Source organism: Gorilla gorilla, chromosome 5 (genome assembly GCF_029281585.2).
Source record: "Gorilla gorilla gorilla isolate KB3781 chromosome 5, NHGRI_mGorGor1-v2.1_pri, whole genome shotgun sequence".
NCBI lineage: Eukaryota > Metazoa > Chordata > Mammalia > Primates > Hominidae > Gorilla > Gorilla gorilla.
Genome location: NC_073229.2, coordinates 61,210,231 through 61,223,320, shown reverse-complemented (window position 1 = coordinate 61,223,320; position 13,090 = coordinate 61,210,231).

The window sequence follows — 13,090 nt, the reverse complement described above, 5'->3', positions numbered from 1 at the left end:
GCCGGGATTACAGGCGTGGGCCACCGCCCCCGGCCGAGGCTCAACTTCTTTATTTGTACAACAGGGACAGTACCAATACTAAAGTACTGTTGAGAGAGTTGAATAATTAATTTAGAGTGCTTAGGGCAAGTGCTTTGCTTAGGGTAGTCCTCCAATAAATCTTTTAAGGAAGCAGTGGGAAGAACATAACCTTTATAATTATACGGACCTGGGTTTGAATGCTTTAACAGAGGGATGTTGGGCAGGTTACTTCTGCATCTTTATTTTATTATCTGTTTGTCAGGCATGGTGTTGGTATCGCCCTTACATAGGTGTGTACAGTGCTTGAAGAAGAAAAGCTAAACAAATGACAATTATGGTTATCCCACTTAATCTCAGTAAGAAGCCCCATATCCCTCAACGTCAAGAATTAATTTTCCTATTTTTAAAAACTAAGAGATGTAGGTTTGCATTTCACAGTCTTTACTAATTAATTAACGGAGTCTTGCTACCTGGCCCAGGCTGGTCTTGAACTCCTGGCCTCAGGTGATGCTCTTGCCTTGGCCTCCCAAAGTGCTGGGATTATAGGTGTGAGCCACTGCACCTGGCCAGGCTCCACTTCTAATTCTAATTCACTTGCTGTTTCCATCACATCTGCAGTTACTTCCTCCACTGATGTCTTGAAGGTCCATCCATGAAGGTTGGAATCAGCTTCTTCCAAACTTCTGTTAATGTTGATATACGTTGTCCTCCTCCCATGAATCCCATGAATCACAGTTTTTTATTTATTTATTTATTTATTTATTTATTTTTATTGATCATTCTTGGGTGTTTCTCGCAGAGGGGGATTTGGCAGGGTCATAGGACAATAGTGGAGGGAAGGTCAGCAGATAAACAAGTGAACAAAGGTCTCTGGTTTTCCTAGGCAGAGGACCCTGCGGCCTTCCGCAGTGTTTGTGTCCCTGGGTACTTGAGATTAGGGAGTGGTGATGACTCTTAACGAGCATGCTGCCTTCAAGCATCTGTTTAACAAAGCACATCTTGCACCGCTCTTAATCCATTTAACCCTGAGTGGACACAGCACATGTTTCAGAGAGCAGGGGGTTGGGGGTAAGGTCATAGATTAACAGCATCCCAAGGCAGAAGAATTTTTCTTAGTACGGAACAAAATGGAGTCTCCTATGTCTACTTCTTTCTACACAGACACAGCAACAATCTGATTTCTCTATCTTTTCCCCCACATTTCCCCCTTTTCTATTCGACAAAACCTCCATCGTCATCATGGCCCGTTCTCAATGGGCTGTTGGGTACACCTCCCACATGGGGTGGCGGCCGGGCAGAGGGGCTCCTCACTTCCCAGAAGGGGCGGCCGGGCAGAGGCGCCCCCTCACCTCCAGGACGGAGTGGCTGGCCGGGCGGAGGCGCCCCCCACCTCCCGGACGGGGCAGCTGGCCGGGCGGGAGCTGCCCCCCACCTCCTTCCCGGATGGGGCGGCTGCCGGGCGGAGACGCTCCTCACTTCCCAGACGGGGCGGCTGCCGGGTGGAGGGGCTCCTCACTTCTCAGACGGGGCGGCTGCCGGGTGGAGGGGCTCCTCACTTCTCAGACGGGGCGGCCGGGCAGAGACGCTCCTCACCTCCCAGACGGGGTCGCGGCCGGGCAGAGGCACTCCTCACATCCCAGACGGGGCGGCGGGGCAGAGGTGCTCCCTACATCTCAGACAATGGGCGGCCTGGCAGAGATGCTTCTCACTTCCTAGACGGGATGGCGGCTGAGAAGAGGCGCTCCTCACTTCCCAGACTGGGCAACCGGGCAGAGGGGCTCCTCACATCCCAGACGATGGGCGGCCAGGCAGAGACGCTCCTCACTTCCCAGACGGGGTGGTGGCCGGGCAGAAGCCGTGATCTCGGCACTTTGGGAGGCCAAGGCAGGCGGCTGGGAGGTGGAGGTTGTAGCCAGCCGAGATCACGCCACTGCACTCCAGCCTGGGCAACATTGAGCACTAAGTGAACGAGACTCCGTCTGCAATCCCGGCACCTTGGGAGGCCGAGGCTGGCAGATCACTCGCGGTTAGGAGCTGGAGACCAGCCCGGCCAACACAGCAAAACCCCATCTCCACCAAAAAAAAATACGAAAACCAGTCAGGTGTGGCGGCGCGCGCCTGCAATCCCAGGCACTCGGCAGGCTGAGGCAGGAGAATCAGGCAGGGAGGTTGCAGTGAGCCGAGATAGCGGCAGTACAGTCCAGCTTCCGCTCGGCATCAGAGGGAGACTGCGGAAAGAGAGGGAGAGGGAGACCATGGGGAGAGGGAGAGGGAAGGGGAGGGGGAGAGAGAGAGAGCTTTTTTTTTTTTTTAATAGAGGCAGGGTCTCACTATGTTGCTTAAGCTGGTCTCAAACTCCTGGCCTCAAGCCATCCTCCTGCCTCAGCCTCCCAAAGTGCTAGAATTGCAGACATGAGCCAACATGCCTGGCTCACAGATATTCTTAATGGCATCTAGTGTGGTGAATATTTTCCAGAGGGTTTTAAATTTACTTCGTCCAGATCCATCAGAGGAATCACTGTCTATGACAGCTATAGCCTTATGGAATGTATTTCCTAAATAATACTTGGGCCAAGCACAGTGGCTCACACTTCTAATGCTAGCACTTTGGGAGGCCAAGGTGAGAGGATTGCTTGTGGCCAGAAGTTTGAGACCAGCCTGGGCAACATAGCAAGACCTCATCTCTACAAAAATAAAAATAAAAAATTAGCCGGGCATGGCAGTGCCCACCTGTAGTCACTGCTACTCAGGAGGCTAAGGTGGGAGGATGGGTTGAGCCCAAGAGTTTAAGGTTGCAGTGAGCTATGATTGGGCCACTGTACTCTAGCCTGGGCAACAGAGTGAGACCCTGTCTCTAAGATAATACTTGAGGACAGGCGCAGTGGCTCACGCCTGTAATCCTAGCACTTTGAGAGGCCAAGGCAGGCAGATCACCTGAGGTCAGGAGTTCAAGACCAGCCTTGCCAATATGGGGAAAACCCAGCTCTACACTACAAAACTTAGCCAGGCATGATGGTGTGTACCTTTAATCCCAGCTACTTGGGAGGCTGAGGCAGGAGAATTGCTTGAACCTGGGAAGCAGAGGTTTCAGGGAGCTGAGACCATGCCACTGCACTCCAGCCTGGGTGACAGAGCAAGACTCCCATCTCAAAATAAATAAATAATAATAATAATAAAATACTCGAAAGTTGAAATTACTCCTTGATCCATGGACTGCAGAATGGATGTTGTAGTTTTTTTCGTTTCTTTTTTTGTTTTTGAGATGGAGTCTCACTCTGCTGCCCTGGCTGGAGTGCAGTGGCGTGATCTTGGCTCACGGCAACCTCTGCCTCCCAGGTTCAAGTGATTCTCCTGCCTCAGCCTCCCAAGTAGCTGGGATTACAGGTGTGGGCCACCACACCTGGCTAATTTTTGTATTTTTAGTGGAGACGGGTTTCACCATGTTGGCCAGGCTGGTCTAGAACTCTTGACCTCAAGTGATCTGCCGCCTTGGCTTCTCAAAGTGCTGGGATTACAGGCGTGAGCCACCATGCCCAGTCTGAATGTTGTGTTAACAGGCATAAAAACAACAGTCATCTCCTTATACATCTCCATCAGAGCTCCTGAATGACTGGGTGCATTGTCAATAAACGGTAACATTTTGAAAGGAATCTTTTTTTCTGAGAAGTAGTCCTCCAAAGTGGGCTTAAAATATTCAATAAACCATGTTATAAGCAGATGTGCTGTCATCCAGGCTTTGTTGTTCCATTTATAGGGCACAGATAAAGTAGATTTGGCTGGGTGTGGTGGCTCACGCCTGAAATCCCACCACTTCGGGAGGCCGAGGCAGGCAGATCACTTGAGGTCAGGAGTTTGAGATCAGCCTGGCCAACATGGCGAAACCCTGTCTCTACTAAAAATACAAAAATTAGCTGGGTGTGGTGGTGTGTGCCTGTAATCCCAGCTACTTGGGAGGCTGAGGCAGGAGAATTGCTTGAACCCGGGAGGTGGAGGTTGCAGTGAGCCGAGATTATGCTACTGCACTGCAGCCTGAGTGACAGAGCAAGACACCATCTCCAAAACAGAAAAAAAAAATAGCTTTAACATAATTCTTAAGAGCCCTAGGATTTTCAGAATAGTAAATGAGCATTAATTTCAACTTAAAGTCACCAATTTCATTAACACCTAACAAGAGAGTCAGCCTGTCCTTTGAAGCTTTGAAGCTAGGCATTGACTTTTCCTCTCTAGCTATGAAAGTCTTAGATGGCATCTTCTTCTGGTAGAAAGCTATTTCATCTACATTCAAAATCTGTTGTTTCAGCCAGGTGTGGTGTCTCACGCCTGTAATCCCAGCACTTTGGGAGGTCAAGGAGGGTGGATCACAAGATCAGGAGTTCGAGACCAGTCTGTCCAACATTGTGAAACCGTGTCTCTGCTAAAAATACAAAAATCAGCTGGGCGTGGTGGCGTGTGTCTGTAATCCCAGCTACTCTGGAGGCTGAGGCAGGAGAATTGCTTGAACCCGGGAGGCTGAGGTTGCAGTGATCCAAGATCACACCACTGCACTCCAGCCTGGCGACAGAGTGAGAAATCTGTTGTTTCATGTAGCCACCTTCATCATTGATCTTAGCTAGATCTTCTGGTTAACTGGCGACAGCTTCTGCATCAGCACTTGCTGCTTCACTAGCACTTTTATATTATAGAGATGGCTTCTTTCCTTAAACATCATGAATCAACCTCTGATAGCATCAAACTTTTCCTATGCAGCTTCCTCACCTCTCTCAGCCTTCATAGAATTGAAAAGTTAGGGCATTACTCTGGATTAGACTTTGGCTTAAGGGGATGTTGTAGTTGGTTGGGTCCTTATCCAGACACTAAAATGTTCTCCATATCAGCAATAAGGCTGTTTTGCATTCTTAACATTTGTGTGTTCAGTGGAATAGCACTTCTAATTTCCTTCAATAAATTTTCCTTTGCATTCACAACTTGCTGTTTGGCCAAGAGGCTTAGTTTCTGACCTATGTTGGCTTTCAACATGTCTTCCTTACTAAGTTTAATCATTTCTAGCTTTTTTTTTTTCTCACATTCTCCATCCTAGAAGCTTTTTTTTTTTTTTTTAAGTGAGAAATGTGCAACTCTTTCTTTCACTTGAAAACTTAGAGGCCACTGGGCCTGGTGCGATGGCTCACGCCTGTAATCCCAGCACTTTGGGAGGCCGAGGTGGGTGGATTGCCTGAGGTCAGGAGTTCGAGGCTAGCCTGGCCAACATGGTGAAACCCCGTCTCTACTAAAAATACAAAAATTAGCCGGGCATGGAGATGCAAGCCTGTAATCCCAGCTACTCGGGAGGCTGAGGCAGGAGAATCGCTTGAACCCAGGAGGTGGAGGTTGCAGTGAGCTGAGATCGTGCCATTGCACTCCAGCCTGGGCTACAGGAGCGAAACTCCATCTCAAAAAAAAAAAAAGAAAAAGAAAAAAGAAAACTTAGAGGCCATTGTAGAGTTATTTATTTATTTATTTATTTATTTTTGTATTTTCGAGATAGAGTCTTGCTCTGTCGCCCAGGCTGGAGTGCAGTGGCACAATCTCAGCTCACTGCAACCTCTGCCTCCTGGGTTCAACTGATTCTCCTGCCTCAGCCTTCCAAGGAGCTGGGACTACTGGAGCATGCCACCACACTCGGCTATTTTTTGTATTTTTAGTAGAGACAGGGTCTCACCACCTTGTCCAGGCTGATCTTGAACTCCTGGCTTCAAGTGATCCACCTGCCTCAGCCTCCCAAATTGCTGAGATTACAGGTGTGAGCCACCCACCCGGCCTCATTTTAGGGTATTAATGGACCTAATTTTAATACTGTGTGTGTCAGGGAATAAGGAGGCTCAAAAAGAGGGAGATAGGGGAATGGCTGGTAGGTGGTGCAGTCAGAGAACACATATTTATTGAATTCTGTGTCTTACATAGGTGTGATTTGTGGCATCCCAAAACAATTACAATAGTAACATCAAAGATCACTGATCACAGTGATCACAGATCACTATAACAGACAGACTGATAATGAAAAGTTTGAAATACTGTGAAAATTACCAAAATGTGATACAGAAACACGAAGTGAGCACATGCTGTTGGAAAAATGATGCTGATAGACTTGCCCAACACCAGGTTGCCACAAACCTTCTATTTGTAAAAATGTAATCTGCAAAGTGCAATAAAGCGAGATGCAGGTGAATGAGTTATGCCTGCATATATTTGAAATTTTTTCACAATAAAGTTTTTTAAAATGGAGATTTGCAGAATATGGAATAGTGTGTTTCAAAGAGTGGTCTATATAGCATTTGCTTTGGAGTCACCTGAGCTGCTTATTAAAATGCAGATTCCAAAGTCCACTCTAGACCTGCCGAATAAGACTCTCTAGGAGAGGATCCTACAATCTGCAATTGGGTGATTCTTGCACTCAGGTTTAAGCCCCACAGATGTCAAGAGCCTTGCCAAGGATTATAGAACTAGTACACATCACAGCACATGTTCTAGATCAGGATCCGCAATACCCAATCCACACCCTTAACACAAGGCCTCATGGTCTAAATTGAATCAGGAACCTCCCTCAAGACTTTTTATTTGAACTACTGTCAAGTACTAAAATATATTATTTTACATTAATAACCTTTTGATTATAATTGCAATACCCTCAGCACTCCTTGCCTGCCGCCTTGTAAGATGTGCCTTTGCTCCTCCTTCACCTTCCACCATGATTGTGAGGCCTCCCCAGCTATGTGGAATTGAGTCCATTAAACCTCTTTTCCTTTATAAATTACCCAGTTGTGGGTATGTCTTGAAAATGTGGAAATAAAGAAAAGTATGAAGAAAAATTTAAAATTCTTAGAGACACAGTTAGCTAACTGCTAAATTTCAAGCAAGAGCCAGCTAGGCGGGGAGACATTATTCAGGGGTACCCCTAACAACCCATCACTTTCTGACTGCTTTCACCATCTACCCCTGCAGTGAATCCTGTGCCTACCATTCCTCTTGGCACTGAGAGCAAGGCAGATGGATCCAAAATCATTATTCTTCTCATTAAATCTTTGGATGTGTCTTCTCACTCACAGACACCCTCTTGGCCACAGAATTGCACACACATCAAATGCAGATATGCACATGTGTCCCTGATGTAACTCACAAAATCTAACATTCATACTTATATATTTTTTAGTCCAGCACAGATGCTAACCACTTTTTTTTTCTCTCTGTGCCAAGGTTCTGTCTTTTCCTTCTTCCACCTAATTTTCCAGGCTTCAGAGCATGTTGGGGCTTTCAGGTCCCCAGTAAGAATTGTAAGTTATATAATCACTCCTAGTCTGGAAAGCTGATGGGCAGGCAGGTTAATTTAAGAGCTCTAGTTTAACCCAAGAAAATAAGAAAGTTAGAAAAAATAAACTTTTTTTTTCTTTTTTGAGACGGAGTCTCACTCTGTTGCCCAGGCTGGAGTACAATGGCACAATCTCATCTCACCGCAACCTCTGCCTCCTGGGTTCAAGTGATTCTCCTGCCTCAGCCTCCCGAGTAGCTGGGATTATAGGCACACGCCACCACACCTGGCTAATTTTTGTATTTTTGGTAGAGACGGAGTTTCATCATGTTGGCCAGGCTGGTCTCGAACTCATGACCTCAGGTGATCCACCCTCCTCAGACTCCCTTTCTCTTCTTAGTGATTAAAAACCATGGCTATGGCCGGACGCAGTGCCTCACACCTGTATTCCCAGAACTTTGGGAGGCCAAGGTGGGTGGATCACCTGAAGTCGGGAGTTCAAGACCAGTCTGACCAACATAGAGAAACCCGCGTCTACTAAAAATACAAAATTAGCTGGGCGTGGTTGCGCATGCCTGTAATCCCAGCTACTCGGGAGGCTGAGGCAGAAGAATGGCTTGAACCCAGGAGGTGGAGGTTTTGGTGAGCTGAGATGGCGCCATTGCACTCCAGCCTGGGCAACAAGAGCAAAACTCCGTCTCAACAACAACAACAAACAAAAATAAAAACAAACAAAACCCATGGCCGCCTGGCTGACTGGGTAAGCAGCTACTTGCAAGTTTTAGCCACTGTACACAAATACATCATCCTACTACAGAGGTCTGCCCTAAAGTGTATGTGTGGGTTTTTGTTGTTGTTGTTGTTGTTGTTTGGTTTGGTTTTGGTTTTGGTTTGAGACAGGATCTTTCTCTATGCATCAAGGCTGGAATGTAGTGCCATGATCATGGCTCACTGTAGCCTCCACCTCCTGTGCTCAAGCGATCCTCCTGCCTCAGCCTCCCAAGTATCTGGGACAGTTAAAGTATGTTTCACTGCATGTATACAGCTGGATGAGGTAAAGTTAAGTCAGAGGACAAGAGGACTCTTTAGAGAGTCCACTTCTGAAAGGAGGGTTAAAGGGACAGATAATGCTTCTGTTAAGGATTCCTCTTCCTCCCTTTCACCCTAAGCTGGTGCTCAGGTGGGGAGGACCCTAGTCTTACCAGTCCTCTGAAGTAGGTGGGAGAGGATGTGGTCCCCTCATTTTATTTATTTTTTCTTTCTTTCTTTCTTTCTTTCTTTCTTTCTTTCTTTCTTTCTTTCTTTCTTTCTTTCTTTCTTTTTTTCTTTTAAAGGGAAAGAGGGAGTGGGATGCCAGAAGCCTATAGCCCACCCAAATACTAACCAGGCACAACCCTGCTTAGCTTCCAAGATCAGACAAGATTGGGTGTTTTCAGGGTGGTATGGCCATAGACCTCTTATTTTCATAACGTTCCAGAGTCCTTATTTTTGATAAGAAGTTTGGCAAAGGAATCATGCCATCAGTAGGATCCTTTCTGATGGTTACAAATAACCAACTAATTAATATTTGCTCAGGACATAAAGGAGGAAAGATAATTTAAAACAAATAATTCCTCAACATCATATGGCATTGCATCTACACATTTCACATTTTCCAGGTTAAAAAATAAAAATAAATGAAAACAATATCATATGGCCCTTTAGTTTCACCCAGTTTCCCAGAGACCTTTACACCATAGTTTCTGAAAAATGAGTCAAAGGTACAAGTTTGTCTCCTTCCTTCCACTTTGGGGAATTGGGGAATTGTTGGTAAGTGAAGTAACACCTAGGTGGGAAGAAGAGGAAATCATTGGTCACAAGATAATTCACAGTCCATAAAGTGGAAGGATGACCAAATTCTCCAAAACCTGGATGGCCAAAGAAAGATTCTATTAATACAACTTTGAAAACTGACTTCAAACTCATTACACCCAGATCTGACGTGAACTGAGTGTGGATGCCCAGATGCTTGGAGTAGAGGTGGGCAGAGATGGCAGGAGTGGAGGTGGGCAGGTTCAGTGGAGTGCCTAGGAGGGAGTGGGAGGTAAGGGAAGGAAGCAGAGGTACCTTGAGGAATGATGAAGAGTCCTCACAGCACGATGGCTTTCCAAGGCAGTAGGTCCTGACTTCCAGCTCCCCTCTTGGCTTACTTTCTCCTTTCTGCCCGTACTTTTCTCTATAGTTATCAGAAGCTGATTATCTGGAAGGCAAGGGGACAAGTGTAGCTAGGGCTGGGACTGGGCAAGTCCACTGCCACTCGGCCAGGTCACCATTTTTTGAACATCTTTATCGAGATATAATTCACAAACCATAGAATTTACCCCTTTAAAGTGTAAAATTCAGTGACTTTTTAGTACATTCAGATTTATGCAACTGTCATCATATACATATTTTTTTAAGATAGAGTCTTATTGTTGCCCAGTCTGGAGTGCAGTGGTGTGATCTTGACTCACTGCAGCTGCCACCTCCCGGGTTCAAGTGATTCTCCTGACTCAGCCTCCTGAGTAGCTAGGACTACAGGTGCACACCACCATGCCCAGCTAATTTTTTTTTTTTTTTTTTTTTTTTTGGTAGAGATGGTGTTTCGCCATGTTGGCCAGACTGGTCTCGAACTCTTTTTTTTTTTTTTTTGAGACGGAGTCTCGCTCTGTCACCCAGGCTGGAGTGCAGTGGCGCGATCTCTGCTCACTGCAAGCTCCGCCTCCCGGGTTCACGCCTTTCTCCTGCCTCAGCCTCCCAAGTAGCTGGGACTACAGGTGCCTGCCACCACGTCCGGATAATTTTTTTGTATTTTTAGTAGAGATGGGGTTTCACCGTGTTAACCAGGATAGTCTCGATCTCCTGACCTCGTGATCCGCCTGTCTCAGCCTCCCAAGGTGCTGGGGTTACAGGCGTGAGCCACCGCACCCGGCCCTCGAACTCTTGACCTCAGATGATCTGCCTGCCTTGGCCTCTCAAAGTGCTGGGATTACAGGCCTGAGCTACCAAGCCCAGCCCATAATTAATTTGAGAAGATTTTCATCACTCCCTAAAAAATCTCCATACCTATTAGCAATTAGTCCCCGTTTCAACCCACCTGCCGCAGTGCTTGGCAACCATGAATACACTTTTCTGTATCTATAGATTTTCTTGCCTATACTGAACATTTCATGTAAATAGAATCATACACGTGTGTCCTTTTGCATCTGGCTTTGTTCACTTAGCATGTTTTCAAGGTTCATCCATGTTGTGGCATGTGTCAGTACTTCACTTTAACACTGAATACTTTCCTTGTACAGATATACTGCATTTGATTTTCCATTTATCAGTTGATGAACATTCATGTTTCTACTTTTTAGTTACTATGAATAATGTTGCTATAAGTTATTCAGGTACAAGGTTTTTGTGGATATAGGATTTCTTTTTTTTTTTTTTTTTTTTTTTTTTTTTTTTTGCAGCTAGGAGTGCAATTGCTGGGCCACATGGTAACTCCAATGTTAACATTCTGAAGAGCTACCAAACTGTTTTGCAAAGTGACGGCAGCATTTTAAAATCCCACCAGCAGCTGGGCATGGTGGCTTATGCCTTTAATCCCAGAACTTTGGGAGGCTGAGGCAGGAGGATTGCTTGAGCTGAGAAGTTCAAGACCAGCCTGGGCAACAAAGCAAGACCTGGTCTCTACAAAACACAACAAAACTATATATATATAGACAGATATATAAATAAAATACATATATATTTATATATACAATAATCAATACATACTCACACACACACACACACACACACACACACACACACACATATATATATGGCCAGGCGTGGTGGTGCACACTTGTAGTCCCAGCTACTCAAGATGCTGAGGCAAGAGAATTGCTTCAGCCCAGGAGTTCGAGGCTGCAGTGAGCTATGATGACACCATTGCACTCCAACCTGGGCGACAGAGTGAGACCTTGTCTCACAAATAAAATAAAATAAAATAAAATCCCACCAGCAATGTATAAGGGTTCCAATTTCTTTATATCCTCACTGACACCTATTGTTTGAGTTTTTATTATACCCATTATAGTGGGTGGGTAGTGGCATCTGGGTCACCATTTGTGACGTCACCTGCAATGATATTAGTCTTTTTTTTTTTGAGACAGAGTCTGACTCTGTCGCCCAGGCTTGGAGTGCAGTGGTGTGATCTCGGCTCACTGCAACTTTCACCTCCTGGGTTTAGGTGATTCTCCTGCCTCAGCCTCCCGAGTAGCAGGGATTACAGACACCCACCACCACACCCAGCTAATTTATGTATTTTTAGTAGAGGCAAGGTTTCGTCATGTTGACCAGACTGGTCTCGAGCTCCTGACCTCAGGTGGTCTGCCCGTCTCAGCCTCCCAGAGTGCTGGGATTACAGGCATGAGCCACTGCACCCGGCCAATGCTAGTCTTAAGGCTGGAATTAGGCCTGGCCAGCTTGTAAGCTGCGTCTCTTTTCTAAAGATGACATTTCATATGTATAGAATCATACAATATGTAGTCTTTTGCTCTGGCTTCTTTCACTTAGAATAATGTTTTTGGAGTCCACCCATGTTGTAGCATGCATCAGTACCTCATTCATTTTTTATGTGTGTGAGGTAAAATATACGTAACATAACCACTTTAATCATTTCAGCATACAGTTCTGTTGCATTAAGTATATTTGGAATACTGCACAACCATTATCACCGTTCATCTTCAATACTTTTTCTTCCTTTTTCTTAGATCCAAGGACAAACTAGATCCAGTACTTTTTTCATCTTCCCAAACTGAAACTCTATACACATTGAACAACAACTCCCCGTTCCCTGTCTCTAGCTCCTGGCAACCACCACTCTATTTTCCGCCTCTATAACTTTGACTGCTCCAGGTACCTCATAAGTAGAATCATACAACATTTGTCCTCTTATAACTGGCCTATTTCAGGGTTCATCCATGTTGTGGCACATGTCAGACTTCATTTTTATAGCTAAATAATATTCCATTTTCTGGATAAACATTTGTTTATAGATGGTTATGGATGAATATACATTTTGTTTACTCATTCCTCTATTAACTGACATTTGGGTTGTTTCCATCTTTTAGCCCAAATGAATAATGGTATGTTATTTATTTATCTTTTTTTTTTTTGAGACGGAGTCTCGCACTTTCACCCAGGCTGGAGTGCAGTTGTGCAATCTCAGCTCACTGCAAGCTCCGCCTCCTGGGTTCACACCATTCTCCTGTCTTAGCCTCCCGAGTAGCTAGGACTATAGGCACCCACCACCACACCCAGCTATTTTTTTGTATTTTTAGTAGAGACGGTGTTTCACCATGTTAGCCAGGATGGTCTCGATCTCCTGACCTTGTGATCCTCCCATCTCGGCCTCCCAAAGTGCTGGGATTACAGGCCTGAGCCACCCCACCCGGCTGAATAATGCTATTGTTATGGGATCTTTGAGGTGTCACTTTTCTGGCCAGAAACCTCTGGGGCCAGTGGTGCCTTTGTGTGACTCGGGCCCGCTCAGCTCCTTCTACCCACTCAGGCTGGCAGGCTGTGCTTGACTTATGCTACCTGTCTGGATCCCTTGCCTGCCAAGGGTGAGCCAGGCATGGAATGGCAAGGGGTGTGTGAGCAAGAAAGCATAGGGTCCAGCCACTGTACACAGTCAGGCATGCCGGCTGCTGCAGGGGGGCAGGCAGCTCCAAGTGCTGGCACAGGTGGCAGCTCTCTGTGAGGCTGCAGCTGGACCAAGTGGACTGCAAGCAG